The following is a 23,791-nucleotide window of genomic DNA, read 5'->3' as shown; positions in this document are numbered from 1 at the left end:
TCACATTATTGTTAAATACATTCCAGCATATGCAGCATGTAGGTGACAGAATGGAACCATACTTTTTGTGAGAGTGAGTACTCTTCTGTAGAAATGTCGAGAAAATCCTTTATCTCAATGTTCCAAACGTATAGAACTAACATCAGCTTGCCAACTACAGGGTTGACTTTTTATATGGTGTACATTATTATTGGATTGCAGCTGTGAGTGATTACTGCTTGGGAGGGGGGAAATCACAACAGTACTGCACACTATGTGTGTCAGCTTAGATCTAGAAAGTGTTGCATGTAAGGTTGGAAATGTAAGTAAGTAGCACAGAATTCACATGTTATGTCCCTTAACATCCAAGCTGGCCTTCATTTCTTGACAGCTGCATATTATATGATTTTTCAATTTATATCCTCACACATTTTAAGGACAATGGTACAGAATGGGTTACACACTGCATGTCTCAGAGTACTGTGGCACAGTCTGTCAGGCATCGCTGGCTCCGCCGTGTTGCCCATTCACAGCATCAGATGAATGAGACATGGAAACAAGAGGTGTCTGTGATGGATTGAGGGGTATCTGTTGTGGAGCGGGCAATGTCTGTGATGGAATGCCTGCTGGGAGGGGAGCAGCATACTCATGGGTGTAGGTCAGGCACATCATCTTCTGTCAGCCAATGTGGCCGTGTCCAATCACTCTTGTATAGTGCCAGTACTTCCAGTGCTCCATCAGTGAGTGTGCTGTCCACACACAAACATGGCAGGCCATGGAGGTTGTGGGTGTCCACGTGAACGTAGCAGTTCTGCATCTAGTCATGGCCCTAGATGGCAATATGCTAGTGCAACTCCTGTCAGAGCCAGTTCTCCTGGGTGGGGATAGCAATGATGAATTGCCACATCTACCATGCATGGATCATACCTATCTGACTGACCAAGATGTAGAGCAAGCACAGATCTTGGCTGTGGTCTCACACACACACACACACACACACACACACACACACACACACACACACACACACACACACCTATTTCACCTGGAGAACCTTTACAGATACACACAACACAGTTACTCATTTAGTCTCACCAGCTATTTGTTGTTTTATACATATGTCTGCCTTCTGTTTCTTACTCGCACATACCATACTCTGTGACCTTGTGTGTCAGCCTAGGCTTCCTGCCTCCTATCCCCCCAACAATATGATGTGCAAGGGATGATAACTGTGCCACCTCCCTGTTTTCTGTGTTTTGGATTCAAGGATACAAACACGTTCTGTTTGATGCTCATGGAGCATATGTAACTTATTACTTAGTATATCTGCATTTGTGTTGATGAAGTGGTCATTGTACCTGAAACTTGTATTCTTCTTGAAAAGTGCAATAGTTTATAGCATCAAAATGTCACAACTTTATACTGATTTTACCTGTGAATGTTGTAAAGTAAGAAACTGCAATGTGTATCATTAAATTCTAACTTCTCTTTTTAACGATTTCCAAGTACAAACATATGGTCCACATTATAAGTCATGCCATCATATTGAGATATTAAGATTGTATGACAGCACTGTAGTGAAACCTGCTCAGAACAGTAAAACAGTATAATGATCTTGTTTGCATTACCCTCACCAGACACATGCAGTAGCTGGATAGACCACAGGCCTTTCCCATTAACATAACACAGAGGCTATGAACCATGCCATGATGTATGTAGATAGATTAAAAGCTACGTCACTATAATCTCTGTGGTACAGGATGATGTCATATCTGCCCGGCCTGCAGCCTACTGTCTGACCATGGACTGTTGGGATTACTGCAGATCCAAAGCTATCATATAGCTGATGACATCAGCAGAGTCTGTTGAGGACAGGACAAGTGTCCCACATGCTGGTGTAAAAGGTTCTCAGTAATGTCAAGCAACAAGTAACACACACACACACACACACACACACACACACACACACACACACACACACACACACACACACACACACACACATACAGTTGACTGCAGTGAGAAGAGAACCCCAACCTATCTAGGTGTACAGACTACAGAACACAGTACTTAATATGAGAGCCATGGAAAAAAATCTGACTTTTAAAAGAGTGCAGGTGAACTTACAGTAGATGACATCGGCAGGCAATGTGGGAGACCGGAGGTTGGGAGGGCTGCATGAAATAGATGTGTAGGCTTGTGCAAGTATCAAAATACTGACAAGCCATACCCTCGGGGAAGTAACTGTAGGATACTACATCTGCTCTGCTGACTAGACACACACCTATGTAGTTGACTACAGAGAGAAATGAACCCCTACCTAAGTGCACAGACTAAACACAGTACTTAATGCAAGCACCACAACACAAGTTTTTTGTATTTAATTTATACAAGAGCACAGGTGTACTTATAGTAGATAACATCAGCAGGCCATGTGGTGCACAACAGCTTGGGAGGCCTGCCTAGGCACATAGCTTCATAGCATTATATGAGACTAGTAGCCTGATAGCACTAGGCTGTTTAGAAGTCTAGCTGTATAGCAGCACAGGTACCCTTATTGAGCATAGTTGGAAGTTTGAGTTTAGCAGAGTGAGGTTGTGAGCACCACCAACTGGCCCTGTCCATGGTGGAGCACACAATATTATATATTGCACTTTATAGTGTGGTTAATATATGTGTGGAAAAAGTACTGAGACCACAGTGTTGTAGAGCTTGGTGGTGTGTGGGAGGCAGAGCCATGAGTGTATTGCAAATATATGATGTATAGTTAGATTGGGCCCTTGTGTTGTAATGTTTTCACATGTAGTTTTATGTCAGACAAAGGAAATGGAGAATAAACACCAGTAATGAAGCATGATATATACAGTCCTATAGTACAGCGAGTAGCTGGTTTGCGTGATGTTGAATAAAGTGTACAGTCATGTGCGGCGCACTTGTTAGCGTATAGGTAAGCAGTGCACAAACAAGAGCCACATTACAAACATCTGATAGTTCCGTCTGTACTCCAGGCATGGCTTTGCAATGCCCAAGAGCATTAATTGAATATATCCAGTTTATAATTGTGGCTGTCTGCTTCCTATGTGGTCTGGTTTGTCCTGTTTCCACAGTGTAGCACTTTGCGCAAACCAAATGAGCACAGCCAAACATGTAATGGATTTGTTGTCTGGTAAAAGTAATAGGAATAAGAAATTGGAAAAAAAGAAAAGTACATAAAATCAGGAAAACCAATGTATGACATACACAGTAGAACATGGTAGTATATACAAAATATTTCTACATAACTCTGGATTTGAACTCTTGCACCAATGTATCTTCAGAAAACAGGACGGATGCCTTATTCCTCTTTGCCATAGAAACGGCTTTGCAGCAAATGACTGAAGTCATTATTCACACAACCAACTGTAACAGAATGTACACTGCTGTCAAACCATCAGCTATTTCTACATTTAATTGTCATTATTGTATCTGGATATAGTGCAGTTACTGAGTAATACAACCTGTTATGATTATGCTTGCAAATATACAGCCGTGACTTACATTTCTATGTGCCTTGGTAATCACTTATCTGACCAGTAGTGTAAAACATGCAGTGTGTAAGCCATTCAGTATCTTTGGCCGTACATTGTGTGAGGATATTAATTTGGGGAGTAATATGATATGCATTTGCCAACAACTGAAGGCCAGGTTGGATGGCACACGCAGCCATATACTGTTCTTTTGGGGGTAGCACAGATGAGTTACTGCTGTGGCACAAACAAGGGTACAGTGCTGTTTTGGGCGGGAGCAAAGCTCAGTTACTCTTGTGTCAGAAACAAGCATATCCTGACCTTTTGGTGGGGAGCACAGGTGAGTCATGGATGCTGTTGTTACTCTCCTTGTTCTGTATCCTGCATGTTCTAAATCTAGACTCTTTCTTCCTGTTATGTACATGATTAGCTATAATGTCATTGAACTTTCTCTTTAGGTAGTCCTACGTTCTAGAAGTTTGCTTATTTCCCTGCAGAAAAAAATATGTTGTATAGTTTCTTAAACCCATGTTCTAAACTTAGGGTCACAGAGCATATGGATCTACTTTCAGTTATCTAAACACAGTAATAGATAATAGTAAGTCCACCCCCGCACATTTTACACTTACATCTAACAATGGTACTGTTATCTCTCCAGACCTAACTACCAAACTCCTAGGAATAACTATAGATAATAATCTCAACTATGGCACGCATATTAACAGTACAATAAAAACAGTCAACAAGAAACCTGTATCCCTCTATAGAATTAAACCCTTTCTTACACCAGCAGCCAGGACTGCTATAGCCAGATCTCATCTCATCTCTACTCTACTCTATGCTTCACCCATTTATACAAATCTTTCTAAAACCAACATTAACAAACTGACAGTATCCTATAACAATATTGCCAGATTTGCTACTGCCTCTCCTTTCAGAACTCATCACTGTCTTAATCTTAAACAACTTGATTGGTTAGAGTTTCTACACCATCTACACTTTTCACAGCTTACTATTGCCCACAAAACCCTGTATCAACCCACCAATACTCCTATACTCTCAAACCTACTTACCCCCTACCATAATCCTAAAAACCTATGCTCTTCTAACAAACTACTGTTTAACATTTGCAGATCCAACAATTTAGCAGGTGACTCCCTTTTCTCTAATACCATTGGTAAGCTATGGAATCTACTACCCACTGAACTCGCAACTTTCTGCTCTCATATACTTTTTAAAAAGAAACTCAAGCTTCATCTCAAGTCACACTGGTTATGTCCCTGTACTATCCCTGACTAACTGGTGATACTTCTCACTAATAACTACCTGCATCATCCTCCTAAGCCTTCCCTATAAAATCTGCTTATCATGAAACTTTTGAGTGAATTCTTTATATATACTTGTATATTACATCCTCTCATGAATATTCCCTTATTGTTTGCTCCAGTCATGCTCAATGGTAGTATGGCAGTTAATATTTCATATCTTTAAAAATATAAAAAAAAAAAAATGTTTTTTTCTTATTTATACATCTGTTCTACTCAATACTATTTTCTATATTGTTTTTGGCATACAACTTTATTGGTACTTATTCCTTGATTGAATTTTGCATGTGTTCTTCTGTAAACTTTTTCAAGATTGTACTTTATATATGTTTTTTATTGTTTATTGTTTTTTTGTTTGTTATTCTTGGAGTTTTTCTCCCCGGGCTTCTACTGAAAATGGACATGTATCCAGCTAGACTAGCCTAGTCAACAAATGTAAAATAAAAATAAAATAAAAATAAATAATATCTAAACACTTTATATCAACAAAAATATCTACACTCACAAATATCTAAATACAAAAATATCTAAACTCAGAAATATCAACAAAATTTAATTTATACTAAGGTAAGATTTATACCCTTTCCCCAATATTGTGCAACCTCGGAGTTGGTGTATATAATTAGCAGGGAGTACAGGGTGTGCAGAAGGCTTATCCACCCTGCAAAATCATTGGTTTTGGATGTGGCTAGATTTGTAGGAATTTCATGTTGTAACCCCCCCACACCCTCTGCTAATTATATATACCAATTCCAAGGTCATGCAACAGTGGGGAAAGTGTATAAATTTGTGTTTGTTGATATTTTTGAGTTTAGATACTTGTGAGTTTATACACATTGGGAAGCACTAGTGCTTTGGTATATATTTTGTATTCTGCTCGGACAAGACCGGAGGACCCACAGTAAACCCTGAGATAAGATATGCTTGTTCCACTATGTGTATGTGTATGTGTGTGTGTGTGTGTGTGTGTGTGTGTGTGTGTGTATATATATATATATATATATATATATATATATATATGTGTGTGTGTGTATATATATTTTTTCTCTCTCTATTCTAGACCATGTCGCTGACCTCCCAGAACAAAAAGGTGCAGCTTGGGTCCTACTGGATGATGTCCAACATCCATTTGAGCCATATTATGAATATAAGTTACTTGCTTATTTTAGGTAATTGAACTCAGTCCTAAAGTACCCTTTCTTTTACTAAGTACCTGGGTCTAATCTGTTATAGTAAAGTGGCCATTGTTAGCATTTGGAGGCATATAGATGCTGTCACTTTTCATAATAGTCCTTCAGCAGTTATCTTCACTGCACTCACAAACCCTAAGTATCTGTTATACAGTCAAGCATCTGAAACTGTCATTTGATTCTCTGCAGTGTCACCACCTCTCTTCTTTTCCACCTCGGGTATAAAGAGTGACACAGGACCTTGAAAAGTGTTCAAGCAGAAGGTGTGCTACAGATTAAGATGTGTTTCTTGTAGAGCTACTAGTTCAGGTCCGTATTCATTACATCTCCAGGCATATTGATTCACTTACTCATTTTGATCCTTGGATTGTTTGTAACATGAACAGGTAGATGCCTTCCAAAAATGAAATATTTGAAATGCTCTTAAGTTAATTGTGACAGACCATTGTACCATGAAAACGTGCTGCATATGAATGTTTGAATAAAAAAAAAAATACCATGGCAGTGCTGAAGCAGAGTGACACAACAATGCATGATGCCAGAGTGTAAATGTGGAAGTGTGCCATCAGCAAATGGAAGCAAATTAAAATCAGGAGGGAACTTGAGTGGTGGGACAGACTGGGCAGTAGTAGTAGTGTGCAGACATATTAAAAACTTATCACAAGACAGTGCATGATTTTCACTTGTTAAGGACCATGTAAGGAAAGTTCAATTCATTTTTCATAAAGATTCACCTGGCAGTTTTGCTGAGTGACTGCACATTTCTCTCTCTTTATTTATGTGTGTATAAAATTTAGAAGTTTTAATAATACAGAACCATATATCTCACAGAGGGAAAAGTAAGAAAAGAAAGAAAAAACATTGACAAACTGGTGTGGATATACAAAACACTCATAAAGAAAAATAGAGGAGACCCAAATTAAAAAAAGAGGGTGGAATCGAATAACTAATAAATTTTCAATTTAGATGAGCAGTCTTCTTTGCATTCCATTATATCGATGAAATTATATCACTACTTTTTCTCAGGAAACTTGGGTATTAAAGAGGATGTCCATTATTCTCATATCACCTTTATGTAGTTATAGATGGTAAATACTTTGTAGTGATTCACATGGAGTTAACTATTCCAAGCAAATGGGTACAGTGGACCAACTCTGTGTCAGCATGAAATAACCAATTGTTTTTGCTGGCTTTCTATCACCAGAAAAAAAAAATGGATAAAAGCTCAACAGTCCATGAGATTGTCAGGATAATAATTGTAGTATCATTGTAAATGAGAAGTAAAGTATTTAATCAATCTATTAGGAGTATAATAATTTACATATAAAATCTTCTACTGTTTAGCTTTCTCATTCAAAGAAATGTAGTAACAAGAAAAAAAAACTATGAACAGTTTTGAGTAATACAGTATTAAATTACTCTTCTATAAGTTTTTGACCAAATAATCATTTCTGAGTATGAAGTAATATCCCAGTTGTTCAAGAGTAATTTATAAATAGCATAACCTTAAAAAGAAGCAACCTTGTTTGCATTGATATTAAGATCAAAGTCTACCTTGAGTGAGCAAGCAGATAGGGAAGATAGCTCATCCAAAAGTTTAAATGAATATGTTTTTGTTTGAAGTTAATCTCAAAAGAATTTAATCCTGGCAAGGTATGGGTACAGTCATGGAGGAGGAAAAAAAACAGTTGCCCAGTCGAGTGCAAAGTCTGGGTTATGATGAGCATGCAGAAGTAAACATTTTACCATATTCATGATGAGTTTTCATAATGTAAAGAAAAACATTTTAAAAGTTTGAGTTTATTCAAAAAATGAAGTTCTGGAAAAGTTTCATGATTTTGAGATTTCATAAGTATTAAAGTTCTGTATGAAATGCAAGGAAGGCCTCCTTTTCAAAAGAAATTTAGAAAGATATGCTTCACTTTATTAATTTACTTCATGCCTGCCAGTAACGTGGATGTTGTAAACTGAGCTTAAGTAGTGGTAAGGGAACTATTTTAATGATATTAACTACCCCATGGATTAATCTTGCTGAACAAAATTCTTTTAAGGCCAAATTCATTTGTGTTATGGTAGCATTGTAATTTTACTATGGTTGTTAAAGGTAGTTGAAGCAAGCATAATTTCGTCTCAAAATGTTAAAACGGAGATATCACTGATATATGCTTAATGTGAACTTTTTATTATTATGGATAGAAAGCCTTAAATTAATATTGTTGATGACTACTTTTATCACTTTTTTTCTTCAGCAGAAATGGTACTGATTATATCACTTTCTGTTAAATCAGAAGATAAAAACAGTAAGTAATTTGCTAATGTATATGGGGAACTCTATATAGTATTAAGACTCGCTAATCTATTGTGAAATAATAAAAATGTGCCATCCTTGTTGAATTGTTTTATTTTAAACATAGAACGTTTAGTGTTTTTAGTAATTGCCTGAAAAGACAATAAAGATTAATAAATATGAGTGATATATTGGAAGGGAGAGTAATAGTATATGACAACCTTCAGAATGTAATTGCAAATTTCATGCATGTTTGTATCGATATTACATAATGATAGCAAAAGGAAACGGTTTCTTTTTTTTTTTTTTTTTTGTATAATGTTGAGCACGCTTGAAGCAACTTAGTGGCATCTGTCATATGTTTACCTGGTGTGAGGAAAACTATAATTTTTTTTAAACACCTTTATTGAATTATCAATTGTGATGTTTGCAAATGTATTTTTATAAAATATTCAAAGCATATTAACAAGTTTGCATTTACAAACATTATACATCACATCTATTGTTGTATATTATTTAATATAAACAGCATCACATAAATTATTCTGTTCCTGCTTTTTCTTAAACCTCATTCCTCCTCCAGAATATTTTTCTGCATGTATTCTTCCCTCAGTTTCTGTTTTTCCATGTAATTTATTCCTTTTCTTTTCTAAAGATGCAACCTCTGGTTCCTTTATCTCTGCTACAGTATTCACTGTTTCAAGTGTAATTGGTTTAAATTTTGATCTCATTTTTCTAGTAATAGCTTTTTGACAGCCATCAGAATTAAACTTAACAAGGCCTTACTATGTCTAGGCATTCAGATCCTGTATCCTAGTTAAAAAAAAAATAATTTCCTTAGTTACAGTCATTTCCATTCCCAGTATATCTGTCAACTCATTACACTCCCAAAACATATGTTCCCAGTTACCACTTTCTTGCTTCTTTCTTGCCTATCACACTTCCAATATTTGTCAGCTACCCAAGGAAAAGTTAAATTATGTGGAGTATGTTTGCGGTATAAAAATATCTATTAAAACACTTTCAGGCAGAAATCCTAATTCTTTTAGATTTTGTTTAATATTTGGGAGCCGTATGTATCTCCTCCATTGTTTCTTTATGAATTGCATATCTAATCTCTCTTCTCAATCTTTTCTGACCTCTTCTGATTGATTCCTGAAGCTATTGTGCAGTATTTTATATGCCCTGTTAAGTATCTCTTTTTTTAACAGCAGTTTTTGCTCTAGATTGAATTAAAACCAACCAGTACAGGACTTTCATTTAAGATTTGCCCATCCCTTTCTCTTTGTCTATACTCTAATATCAGTCCCTGATAGGGAAGGCGACCACTGGCCTGCAGTCCAAATATCGTCTTGGCCTATTCCCATTCTATTACCTTTCCTTTTCTAATTATTTGCTCCAAATACATTGGTTCCTTTGCCACCTTCCTTTAGTAAATTCCAGCCCTCTCTTTTCTATTCTCTCTAGCCCCAGTTGCAGTAATCCATATTGGCAGAATCTCCTTTTTCCATTCCTGTGTTGGCTTCGTTTTTATTATACTTTTTGCTATCATATAATATTCTGTATTTTTTAATTTCTCCAAATCTTTTGGGTTTCTAATACCATGATGGGCATGAACCCCATCCCTAAGTCAAAGTATGATTAAAGTTCATGAAATCAGTATTGTTTCAATCTTTGATGTCGGCCAGAAGTGCTGTTCGCAGCACCCAGAATGTGCCCAGTAATGACTCCTTCAGCAAGTCATACGGAGTTACATGTATTGGTAACATATCTATATACAATTGTAGATTTTTTTTTCTTTTTTTTATAAGACCCATTGCTCCTACTGCTATCAGAACTGTCTGGATATCTTTCTTCCACATTGCTCTCGTTTCTGCCTGCAAATCCTGATATTTTATGACTTTGTGTCTCTCTCTCCCTCTCTGTGCAAGACACTGTAGTCACTGGGTGTAGCGATTTCAGTGATCAATGCTAGTTTTGTCTTCTTTTCATGGACCACTATATCTGATTTTCTTGCATCAGTCTTTTGAACTGTTTGTAATGGGTGATCCCATGTAGTGTAGACTTTATTTTCTGTGATGCTTTGTGGCTCATGTTTTCAGTGTTTTTCAGCTACTTCATTATTATAATGTTTGCACAATCCCCAGTGCAACAGTCTTGCCACATTATTATGCCTTTCAGTATACAGTCCTTCTTCCATTAGTATGTCACAGCCAGCAACAAAGTGTGCAACTGTTTCCATTTCTGTTTTACAGAGCCTACATTTGTCTGTTTCTTCCACATGTTCAATGGATTTTGTAAACCAATGTGTACATAGCCCACTGTCTTGGGCCGCTAATATTAACCTTTCATCTTTTGGTTTGAATTTCCTCTCCTTAACCATAGTTAAATTCAATCCTGATCAACATGAGGTTCTCCCAGGAGATTTCTATACTTGGAACTATATTTATACTTTTTCCGCATTTCTTGCTTTCTCATCTGATCTTTCACCTTATATTCTTTCTTTTGTTTTTTGGTACATTCAGTTGCTTGATTTTTGTCTACTTCTGGTTTGATTCCCATTCCTGCTTGATGCCGATATGCTTCTGCTAGACTAAGAAGGGAAGTCATCTTAGATTTATTCTCCTCATGTTTCAAAACTTTTGCTATAGTTGGGTCTTGTGAGGTTAGCAGATATGTATGCACTCCCAAAATTACAGATCTGTACATGTAATCACTTTCAAGTAGGCTCATACCTCCTTCGGAACGGGGAATATATAATCTTGGTATGCACTGATTTTTTATAAATCATTTGATGAGCATGAAGCATACTTCTTGTTTTCCTGTGTAATCTATCCATCGCTTTTTGGGGCCAGCCAGTCACTCCAAAACTGTAAGTTAGGACAGGAAGAGAACATTTTTGTATTATAATCTGTATGACTGCTGTTATTTTCCTTAGGATCTGCATTCAAAATCATATTCTTTCCTCATTTCTTGAATCACCCTCCTGCTTCATCATCCATTTCTACTTTGAATTGCAGATTTCTGCTTGCATTATGTATGAGCTGTAACTGTGTAGCTCTAAAGTATCAGGTAATCCTAGCTGCTTTTTTTATTGGGAAGATCAACTTATCCCAATTGACTCTTGCCCTCTTCCCCCCCAAGTAAAATCTTTCAACTCATTAATTACTATCCGCAACCTCTCCTCTGGTTGATAAAAAATTATGCCTGACCTATGTATAAAGCTTAAGGGACTAGAAACATTTTTACTGCTTGTATCTTGCTATCCATATCCATAAACAAGGGCTTCCAGTTTTTTATTTTATTTCGTTTAGTCTCTTTCTACATACCCTTAGCTGCCATAACTGAGTCTTTTTTAGTCCAAAATCCTTCGTGTTATCATGTCCCCTTAAATATGGGTACTGCTGAACCAGTTCATCTGTGGGTACATAGTTTATAGCCTTAGCCCTTGTTTTATCTTCATTAATTTTATATCCCCCCCAAAAAAAAAACAGAACTGTCTTGTATCCCATAAGACTGAGATTACCTTTTCTAGTTCTGTCAGGAACAAAATTATATCATCTACAAATAACGCCAACTTGTCTTGAACACTGTACCAGTTATATCCTTGAATTTCTGAGTCCCTTATTTTCTTTGCTAGTAGTTCTAAATAGAACACAAATAACAAAAGAGAAAGAGGACACCCCTGCCTGGTTCCTCTCTTCAGACAAAACGTATCAGAGAAGAACCCTCATGCTTTAATTTTTGCCTCTGAATCCTCGTATTTCCTTAATTAACCTTATTATTGTATCAGGAATTGCAAATGCTTCCATTATCCAGTAATACTAGTGTCAAGATATTGACATTTTCTTTATAACATGGATTACTGACAGATAATCTGCACATCCTCAAACGACTCTCAGTTCATGATCAAATGTCCTTCCTACCAGTTGTTTTTAGCCACTTTATATACAGTCTAAATTTAAATCTTCTTGAAACATTCTTGGCATATCTGTGGCTTTACTGTGGACCATGCCAGTTTCTGTCCTTTAATCAATTTCTGAGAATATTGTGGACCTCACCAGTTTTGTGTTTCCTTATCAGTTTCTGAGAAGATCAGGGTGTACTCTGTGACAAGATGGCAATTTCATTTTGCACTGTTAGCCATTTCCCTTTGTCAGATCCATTCCATCAATTGAGTCTTTGTGTGTATTTAGCTTATCATGCCATTTCAGCAAGCGTCTATTATCCCAGCCATCTGTTACAAATGTTTTAAGCCCAAAGCATGTCTTGTTGTCCCGCAAACACATTTTTTTCTAGGCTAAGCACACTTGTTTGCTGCATAGTTCTGTCTGCATACTTTACATCCTTTGTATCACATACTTTTTCTAAAAATATCATGCTGTTACTATGAGGGAAGACAACTTTACTTGTATACAATATCCATTAATTCCTCCCTTTTATTTTAAAAATCAAAAATTGTAATTTTTACAACAAAAACATTTCCTCATTGTTTATGCGATTTTTCATTACCAATTACATTATTTACTATAGAAGTCTGGTTAACAATTTTATTGGTACAAATTTTAATAAAAATATATGATATAAGCAAAAGAATAATTGTTATAAATGCTATTAAAGCTGTGTTGATGGTTCTCCACCATTCAGAAAACAATCCACTTAGCCAGTCACTGTTCCGAGTCTTCATGGATTTTACAGATACTTCAACTATCCTATCCAAATGTTCCCATGTATGGATTTTGACTTGTCTGAAATATATGTACAGCATTCCCTGCCTATCAGGGTGCACATACCTCCCTGAGAAGCAAGTCCTCATAGCAGTCTTTTCCACTGTTATGTCTAATATGGCCCCATACATAGCATTGGCTAATACTTCCAATAGCTTTCTGAGGTTTCTCAACTCCCGTATGCTTTTTACTGCCCTATATGCTGGTAATAGCCCTGCCCTGGCTATTACATTATTTCCTTTATCTCTCTGTTTTTCCTCACATTTCTTTCTTCTTGGGTAATTTATGCTTTTTTTCTCATTAATGTTATTACATATTCCACATAACATGCTCCTGCCCATTCAGTGGGAAGCCATTTATATGCTTTTGTGTTTCAAGTGTAGTATTCTCCCACGCATAATGTTAGTATTCTCTCACACATAATGTACCTATTGGATCATCTTGTTGTTTTACATTAAGATTGAAAAAAAAAACAGACACATTTGCATCCTTGTCATCGTTACCCATGTTTCCTATAATTCTGTATTGCACAGCTTGTATCAGACCCTTACTGTTATTCTCTGGATGACAGTCCTTTCAGTCTGTCCACCTATATTGTATTTTTACCAACTGTGTTGTCTCTGAAAGTCTCTCTGATGTATTAATTTTGTCAAGTCTGTTCTGCAATTCTTTTCTTCTGTCATGTTCTTATTAAAACTTTCTTATGTTACAGTTGCTATTTCCTACCATGTTTGTCCCTGTTTGCTGTATATATGTGGTTCCTTTTGGAACTGTCTATATCTGTAACGTTGAAACTTCTGCATTACCCATTTACCCACAAAACCTACTCCTGCTAAGAATTTGTAATACCTATTTTAATATTATAGGGACTGCTGTAAGGACTACTCTGTCCCTTACCATAGGTACAGGTGTGCATACCCAGCACTTGCTTGCATTATATATTTTTGCATATGCCATTTGCATTACTGTAAATGTATTAAAATTGGGCATTTGTTCTGAGGCCTTTTTCTTTGTTTTTTTTTTTTGCGGTTTTTTTTTGCGGTTTTTTTTTTTCTGTTTTAGTACTGACTGTATTACCATCCCTTACACCAAAACTGTTACATATATTATTACAACTGACTGTATCAGTTTTTCTTTACATGTCTTTTTTCCTTGGGATTTTATCAACAAGGGTACCTTCCCTTCTTGATCTGTCATTCTTGTTGTTCCAGACCAGTAAATCGGCATCTATAAAACAGATAAATATATTATTATTTATCTGCCTTACTCTGCTCTCCTTGTTTTATTAATTTGTACTGATCTCTGTGTACTAGCATGTTTTTCTTAAGCTTTTTTACATTTATTTTACTTTTAGGACCAAAGGTCCAATTAATTCCTTTACTTCAAAAGGTCCTTGCAGTTACTGTCCCATGGACCAGTTTTACTGAATTTTTTTATCATGACTTTGCTTCCAATTTGAATGTTCTCTTTATCTGGCAATATTGAAACCTTTTTCCATAAATGGAATGCTTGCTCTCTGGCTTTGCCTTGGCATATTTCTTGCAGATCTCCCATCCATTGCTGATGCTTTGCTGCCTCCAACAGTGGCCTCTTGCTCCTGACCTCCAGATCGAAAGGGAACTGTAGGGGCATCTTCCTGCCTGCCATCACCTTGAATGGGGATATGCCTGTTTTGCTATTGGGTGTTGATCTGATTCCCATCAGAATGTTAGGTAATTGTTTTACCTAATCATTTCCGTTTTCATTGCACATTTTTTTAACCTGTCCTTTAACGTTCTGTTCTTTCATTCCAGTATCCCAGTTGATTGTGGATTGTATAGTACCTGGAATCTTTGTTGAATTCCCAACATGTCACATAATTCTTTCATCATTTTACTGACAAACTGTGGTCCATTGTCTGATTTTATCACCCTGAGCCACCCCAGTGACAAAATATGTTTTCCATAATGCTTCTGCTGTCAGTTTGGCTGTCATTCCTTTGGTCAGAATTGACTCCACCCATTTTGAAAATGCATCTACCACCATCAGCAAATAGCAATATCTGCCCTTTGACAGGGGCAGAGGTCCTGCTTAGTCAATTTGTATTGCATACCATGGGCCGTGTGCTGTGGGTACCCTGTGCAACTGCAGCTTTTTACAATTTTGCATTTGTCTGAAGACATATCAGACATTCATCCTGCATTACTTTACACATTTTTTTCAGATTGGGATTCCAGTACTTTTCTTTCACTACTGGCTATAATTTCTCTGTCCCTATATGTTCCAGAATCTGGTGATTAAACCTCACTAGTTGTTTTTTTAGTTGATATGGAATGTATGATACTCATAGCCCTTTTTGTGTATGAAAAAACTTAGAAATCCTTGTCTATCCCCTTGCTTTCTAACTCACATTGTTCCATTTCTTCTGGTTTTCCCCTTTCCTTCTGAATTTTTCCAAATCCACATCTGTTTGTTCCCCTTCCTCAAAGGACTGTACCTTAGAGAACTGGAGTTCCCCTTCAGTTTCTTCAGGGTATAAAGGCTATCCCTTTTCAGTGGCTTCCTTTGCTTGTGCATCAGCCAATCATTCCCTGTTGCATCTTCATTGTTTGTCCTTTGATGAGCTCTCAGTTTTAAAATACTGAACTGTCCTTGCAGTTGATACTTTTGTATACATTTCCTTATGCCCTGTAAAATAGGAGCATGCTTTAAAGGTTTTCCTGCACTATCAATAAATCCTCTCCTTGCCCACGTTGCCAGTTGTAGTCTCAATGAATTTACCACATAGATACTGTCAATGTAAATATTCACCAGATTGAAATGCTGCAAAACATAATTTACAGCTTCCAGTTCCACCCTTTGTGCCGACATGTATCCTGGTAATTTGACTAGAATTGGTTTGTCTCCCTTCTGTAGAGTCATTATTGCAAATCCAGTGTAATATTTCATGTTTTTCCATAATCTGGCACCATCCACATATACATTTGGAATGTGATGGTCTTGACCTGCTTTTATTGGTGACATATCCGGCTTTTACAGATCTGTCATGCAGTCGTGCCTTTCCCTCCTATCCAATAAAATTGGATATGTAATACTTGTCCCCTGTCTGTATGTGTACATTTGTAGTACTGAATGTAGCCAGCCATTTTGAAAAAAAAAACAATTTGGCTAACCCCTTCAGTAATTTTGTTCATCTCACTGTTTCTTAACAGCTATTTTATTGTCAAGTATTCTGTCTGTTTTATTCCTCAGTATATAGCCAAAAGCTGCTGAATGCAGGGATGATAGCCTTTTCCTGATGGAGTCATTTCTGCAAAAGGTAACTGGTCTCAACAGTCTCTGCATTCCTGGAGATATCCCATGAAGTCATGACGGCAATAGCACTATGGAAAGTGTCTCTCTTCCTGCTGTTGCTTGTAAAATAAAAGGCAGTTTATTGGTGGGAACTATCAGCTCCATTGCCTGTGATAGCTTATGCTTTAACATTTTTAGTGCCTCTTCTTCAATGTGATTCCACTTTCGAGTCAATTCATCTTTTTGTTCTGACATCATTTTATAGATGGGAGCTGCAGCTGCTGCATAATCCTCTATAAATTCCTTGTTGTAGTTCATGATTCTCATGAATTTGTGTAAATCTGGAATCGTCAAAGGTTTTGGCAGCTCCAGAATTCCTCACACCCTTTCTTTACAAGGAGTCCTCCCTGTTGGTCTGATAATAGTTCCTAAAATTTTGACTTCTTGTGACATGAGCTGTAGTTTGTCTTTCTTTACTTTAAATCCTGCCTCTTGCAGTTTCTTTAGAACTTTCTAAGCTGTCGTATGTGTTGTTCTACCATCTCTGAAAGTATCCAAATATCATCAGTGTAATGTATAGCCTTGTCATTCTTGCTTATGTCTTGTAGGATTGTCCCCACTATCTGATAGAAAATGACAGGGCTGTTTTGAAAACCCTGTGGTAATCTAGTCATGACATATTGTTGATTTTCAAAGGTAAAGGCAAACCATGGCCAATCCCTTTTCTGAAGTGGTACTGTGAAATATCTATTTGCCAGGTTTATCACAAAGAACCACTGACTTTCTGGTTTTGTTGGAGTTGCTATTTCCTGTGCTCCCAGTGTCGAGTGCACTGTTGGTTGTGTGTACTGATTTACATTTCGGAGATCTGTTACTAACTGATAACTTTCATCTTTCTTTTTAACTGGCCAGATTGTCAAATTTGTTGGACTATGTTCCTTTTGGATTATGTCTGCCTGTTCCCATTCTAAAATGCATTTCTTCATATTGGCTGCCACTTAAGCTGGAAATGGATACTGCTTTTGGAAAGGAGGGGTGAAGTTCCTTGAGCTTCCTAACATGACTGGCACTTCTAATCTTCCAGAGTCTGTATTTGATTTTGCCCATAGGGTCTGAAATTCTTGCTGTATGATGTCCCATATATCCTCAGGTCATCTGTCAGTGGCACCACACTGTTTCATTTACTCTCTCTATGAAGTTAACTTGTATTTTCATACACGTACAGTCACTGCCCACTTCATTTTCATCTTTTGTTTTCCACAAAATGCAGTTGGAAAAATTTATTACTATTCCCAACTTGTTCATAATATCCATCCCTATTATGGTGGTCCCGCATCTGGGATGCATCAAAAATGTTTATTTTACGGGATCCCGTCCTGATTAATTCTGATTTCTACAGGCTCACTGCCTACTGCAATACATGCACTACCATTAAAACCCGAAATTAAAGTATTCTTTCTCAGGTCCATCATTAACCATGTGTTTGTAACAGAGATGGCTGCTGCTTTGTTTATTGATATTTTTCCACAGCATCCCCTTCACCCAAACATCGGTTAAAGGTTGACCATTGTTCCCTCACTTAAAAGATGCTAAATGAACTATTTGGGTGGGGGTGACACCCCTATTGTGAACCTACATCATCTCCTATGTTTCTGAGGACTTCTCTAATGACACAAATATTGTGTTCTTGCTCCTGAGAATCATAATCCTCATCTGCTGCATACTCAGGACATTGCATTTCTTAGGACACAACCTATCTTTTCTTGTGGTCTGGATTATAAGGAGGATTTTCCCTATATTCCACTGGGAAGACATTCCCTTCATTGTTATATTGCTTTTTTTAATAATTTCTCCTTTCCTTATTGAAAAATGTTTGACTCTCAGTAGTATCATCCTGCAATTTTTGGTTTTGTCTTCCATTTCCAGCCTTCATTTTCTAGTTCCTTAGCATATATTCCCTTCTTTATTTGCTTGTTTTTTCACTTTCTGTAATGTGGACACTCTTGCTTGACATGTTCAAGTTTCTTACAGAAAAAAAATGTCACCTTTTTTCATCAGAGCTTACTGGAGCCGGAGAGGCTGATGCCACTCGTGGTCCATCTCTTTTCTCATCTCCCAGCTGCCTCTACCTCTTCCCCATCCTACTCCACTTACAATTTTAAAACCATCTTCATCAGTGCCGAGGGAGAAAATGTTATGTTTGAAATGGTTTCCATAGTCATTCATGACTCTTCCTCTCATCATCTTATGAACACATTGCTCTAATGTGTCAGTAGTTTCTGCACAGATACATTTAATGTCGCCCGGAGCTCCCTTTACTTGCTCCAAAAATGCATGCATTAACCTTTTCCTTATTTCCGGTCTTTCCATTTTCCTGTCATCTATGTTGCGAACAATTTGAAAAGCCAATTTAAAATGTTCTGCCTGTTCTAACATTTTAAGGTTATAAGAAAAGCTCAGTAGGAACCCAGACTTAGTCTAAGCACAATAATATTCCAAAAATGGACGTCCAAAAGGCTGAAGTTGAGTAAAAACAGTTTTGATAATAATAAATGTACAAAAAACAAATGGGTGAGCGCTTTCACGGCTTCTTCGGACCATAAAAAAAATCAAACACTTAAAACCTTTATATACAGATAATCGGCCATACAGTTGAGATGTCAAGTCACATGGTGCAATTAATGATGCACTCCTCTCCTCTTCAGAGCAGGTTTTAAAGACACAGCATTATTCAGATCTGTGTATACAGTGGCCCTCGGGTCAAGAATCCATCTCAACTCAATGTATTCCGTTTCATTAGCTATATCACCTCCTCTTATATTAGTACCAACTTTATGCAGAACTAAAAACTTAAATCAATGGGTATCAACTGTTTCCATCACGTTTGGCTAACACATGCCTTTCTTTCCTGTTGCATATGTCATTATTATGGTCAAGTACTCTTTCTTTCAAAGTTTTATTGGTTTTCCCAATATAGAACCCTTCACATACGATGCACTGTGCCCAATAAACTATGTTCTTATCTGTGCAGTCAGCATAAAAGCTAAACTCAATCTTTCTCATAGTTCTAGAATGTGTAACAGAAGTAACCGTCCACACATGCCTACAGACACTACACGGTCTACATGCATATGTACCTCTCCTTTCCAAATAGATCTGTCTATAGCATAGATGTTGCTTCAGGGTTTTATTGTTTTTAAAAGAGAATCGTGGATGGGGTCCAACCACATTACCTACACTTGGGTCCGTCATAAGTATTGGTCAGTTCTTTTTCACCTCATCATAAATAACGTCCGTATTACTTGAATATGTTAAAGTTACCCTATTTACATTGCCTTTAGGTAAATGTTTCTCCTTAGCTCGTTGGTCCAGGGGGGTCAGAGAAATATTGTCTAATCTCATTCCCAGTGGCAGATCTAACCTCATTAATAGCCCTTTCAATGACCCCTATGTCATAACCTTGCTCTAACAGTTCTGTATGTAAAGTATCCAGAGATTCTTCTAGCTTAGTTTCATTTGTGTGCAGTCTCATTACTCTGAGCACTTGATTTTTAACCACATTCCTTGGAATGTGCCTAGGGTGCATGCTAGTGTTGTGTAAGATGTTGTTCTTCCTACATGGTTTCCTATACATACTAGTGCAAATGCTGCATAGCTCATCCTTCTTAACTACAGTGTCAAGAAAGTCCATGTCCTCAGCAGAATAATGCATAGTAAATGAAAGAAAGGTAGTTGTGTTTTGCAGGTAATCTACAAACTCCAACAGAAGATTTGTTGGTCCTTGCCAAATAAAAAAGACATTGCCCACAAATCGTTTATAGAATTTCACATGTGAACTAAACCTCTCTCTCTCTCTTTTGGCTTTTCCCGGTTAGGGGTCGCCACAGCAGATTACCTTGTCTGCTCATGATTGGCAGTGGAGTTTTTACGGGGTCAAGTTGCCAGCCCGGCTCCCAACCTTCCACAGAAGGCACACACACGCACTCAGCCTAGGGCCAATTTTAGCGTGTCCAATCCAATTGCAGCATGTCTTTGGGGATGTGGGAGGAAACTGGAGCACCTGGAGGAAACCCACACGACCACAAGGAGGACATGCAAACTCTGCACAGAAGACACCCCAGCTGAAGCTTGAACCAGAGAGCCTCTTGCTGTGAGACAACAACGCTAACCGCTGCACCACCACGGCCGTCCATGTGAACTAAACCTAACATCTGTAAAAACTGACTGCTTTTCCCAATACGCCAAGACAATATTGGCGTAAGAGTTGGCACATGCCGTACCCATTGCAACCCCCAGTTTTTGCAGAAAATATTCAGATTCAAAGATGATAACATTATTCTCTAGTATTAAATATAGTAGTGCACATAATAGCTCTACCTTAGAGTTAGAAAAAATCCTGTCAGATGTCAAGAAAAGCCTTACACTATCTATTCCTATGTCATTCAGAATGACTGTAAAAAAGTGAATTAACTTCTAATCTTACAAACAAAATGTCATTCAGATCATCCAAATTTATTGACCATTGATATAGGTCTTGTAGGAACTGCTTGGTATCTTTCAACACAGTTGTAATAGTGCCAAGAACCAATCTGTCACTTTTCGACATATATAGAGATGGACTAAGTCAGCCAGCCTCTCCCTGAAACTATAGGTTGGAGAGGGGAGTTGACAGCATCTTTAAGCATTTTTGTTAATCCATAAATAATGGGTAATCTGGGATGGTCGACTCTGAAGTAGGTATATAAACCATAATCAGTCTGATTCATTATCATCAAATCCTATAAATAAAATGATTCCAGTAACTTGGAATTTTTGCATCTTCATATAAACCTCTTCATCATTTAACATACTAGACATCTTTTCAGTGTAACTACTTTTGTCTAGAACCACTATCCCTCCACCCTTGTCAGCTGGTCTAATCATTAAATGCTGTGCCTTAGTTTTAAATCATGCAAAGCTTCCATTTCTTTCGAGGTTAAATTATAAAAAGTCGCACACCATTACACTTATTTGCTAAACAATTTCTTCAGTCATTCTCATACAGTCAAAAAAGCCTCTAAGGCTGGTTTAAATTCAGGAGTAAAAACACTTGGTTTCTTAAAAAAGCCATGTGACTAAACTTTGTCTGGAAATATCACATTTAACATTACATTTCTAGCAAAAATATCACATTTAACATTACATTTCTAGCAAATAGATTCAAGTCCAAAAATACCTCCGTTAAGTCTGTTTTAACTGCTGGAATAAACAAAAGTCCTTTATTCAGTACAGCAACCTGTTCTTTAGTGAGTTTTAATGGTGATAAATTAAAAACTAGATCACCTACTGCCATCCTCTTCTGTCTGGTTTCCTCCATTTCACTGAACTGTCTGACCCTGTCCTGGGCCTGCATTCCTGGCTCTGTGAATGCCCCTTCCGTTTCTCTTGCTGTATAGGCAAAGCTTTCTCTAAAAAAAAAAAAAAAAAAAAAAAAAAACAGAGTTCAGCGACTGAGATGTGGTAAGGGCAGGAGCACTGTTCAAGGCTTCATTGAATTTAACCGCAGGTCGAGTTTTTGGTTTAATGATCAGAGCCGGTTGATTCCCTGGAATAAAACTACTCAACATGTTGGTTGAAGGCAATACAATACCTTCTCCAGTACTCAAGTGACTTATTACATGTTATTCAGGGAGATATGTTCCAACATTTTGTCAGAAACTGTAATGTTAAAATATTCTAATAACTTAGTTGACCGTGTGAATATGCCAAGAGCACAGCCACCATTCTGTTTAATTTTGAATCAAGATTACAGTCATTGGTAACAATGAATGTCTTGTGACATTTTGGAATAAATACTAAAAATACTCGTTCTAAAGAATCATTCCATGCATTGCCAGCTGTATATGACAACCGATCTTCAAATGTTAACATATTGTATTAAAAAAATACCTTTTTTATCATTCAACTGAAGTATTGTCTGTAACAGATGAGATTGCTGGTATAGATCAGCTGTAGTGGCTGCCACTACTTGTAAGACCTCAGACTTAATGGTTTCTGAAGCTTTAAGCTCCTGTAACTGTTTTTGTAATTTTGCCTCTGAAGCTTTGCATTCATGTATTTGTTTCTGTAACTCCCCTATTTTTACTGGTAGTTCTGCCTCTTTAGCTAACTCCTCCAGGGCTTACTGTTTTTCTTTGATTAATTCTTGTCTAAATGTTCTTTTTCATTTTCCTGACCCCACTGAGTCTCGGTGGTGGCATGTTTTGCCACTTCAGCCCTTTCCAAAATGGCAATAACATCTTGTGCATGTTTCCTGGCTTCTATGTCTTGTTTTTTTAACATTCTCATTTGTTTTTCATTAATCTTTCTCAAATTGTCTTCCTGCTGTTTGACTGAAAGTTCCTTATTCTTAGTAATGTCATCCAACTGCAGACAGTAAGTCTTACACATTTTTGCTCTTTTCCCAAATCTAAACTTTTGTTTTTATCTAAAAATGACTGAAATTCTCTATAAAAAGTGGAGAGCAGCATTACAAAATTACCTTTTGTTTCACATATTTTAACCTGTCCTGTGTAAATTTTGTTATTCAGAACTGAAGATATTTATCCCCACAATTTATACATTCAACAAGTGTTCTTTATTTTTGCAAATATTGATCATAATACCGTATTCATTTACAAGGATAAACTTTATCACTTTTGCTAGTCTAGTACCAAACAATTCTTTGTTACTTATAATATCGCTGCTAGCTTGTTCATACCATTGGTGTAGTAATGTCCAAACTTCAGCTGGTGTTTGATTTAAGTCTATTGCCACAGTATGTCGGCATTTTACACTTAAGTCCTTGATGGTATCCATGTTATTTCAGAACAAATCTTATCGTATTTCAGACATGGCTAATAGGTGATCAGGCTACCAACTGAAACCAAAAGCTGGAAATCCCCTCTCTGTTGAAAATGATGGTTCAGCATCTTGGAGCAGATGCGGACACAAAATGTCGGCTCCACCAAAACTTGGAAGTAATAGATACTGCTGATCTGGTCAGTACTGACTGTATTGATGTTGACGCTAACAGGATGACCAAGTGTTTGTCGTAGTGGACTGGTACAAATATATTATAAAAGTTTAAAATGTAGTCTGGCTTGCCACTGTTAAAATAGCAAGCAGACCAAGGCACTGTACAACTGTATTTGTACTTCAATACAACCGACAAAATACTACGGTCGGTATAACATGGATTACTGACAGATGCACTGCACTTCCTCAAATGACTCTCAGTTCATGATCAAATGACCTTCGTACTAGTTGTTTTCAGTCACTTTTTATACAGTCTTAAGTTTAAATCTTCTTGAAACATTCTTGGCATGTTTGTGGCTTTATTGTGGACCATGCCATTTCTGAGAATATTGTGGACCTCGCCAGTTTTCTGTGTCCTTATCAGTTTCTGAGAAGACCAGGGTGTACTCTGTGACAAGATAGCCATTCCTTTTTGCACTGTTAGCCATTTCCCTTTGCTAGATCCATT

The 23,791-nt window shown here is 37.2% G+C and overlaps 1 protein-coding gene across 2 annotated transcripts in view; it reads left to right on the top strand.

The window, feature by feature from the left end:
* ZBTB41 (zinc finger and BTB domain containing 41) overlaps nucleotides 1-23,791 on the top strand; it is a 660,593-nt gene that overhangs the window by 48,785 nt on the left and 588,017 nt on the right. The window contains exon 2 of one of the 2 annotated variants that reach the window (XM_044080256.1): nucleotides 8,253-8,300. The exons of the other annotated variant lie outside the window; for it this stretch is intronic. The gene's annotated coding sequence lies outside the window, so the exon portion shown is untranslated. The remainder of the gene's footprint in view (nucleotides 1-8,252; nucleotides 8,301-23,791) is intronic. 2 annotated transcript variants of the gene reach the window in all.

The sequence above is a fragment of the Protopterus annectens genome, chromosome 8.part0, assembly GCF_019279795.1.
Source record: "Protopterus annectens isolate FY-2018-M chromosome 8.part0, PAN1.0, whole genome shotgun sequence".
NCBI classification, from domain to species: domain Eukaryota; kingdom Metazoa; phylum Chordata; order Ceratodontiformes; family Protopteridae; genus Protopterus; species Protopterus annectens.
This window is presented reverse-complemented; position numbering and strand designations above follow the sequence as displayed.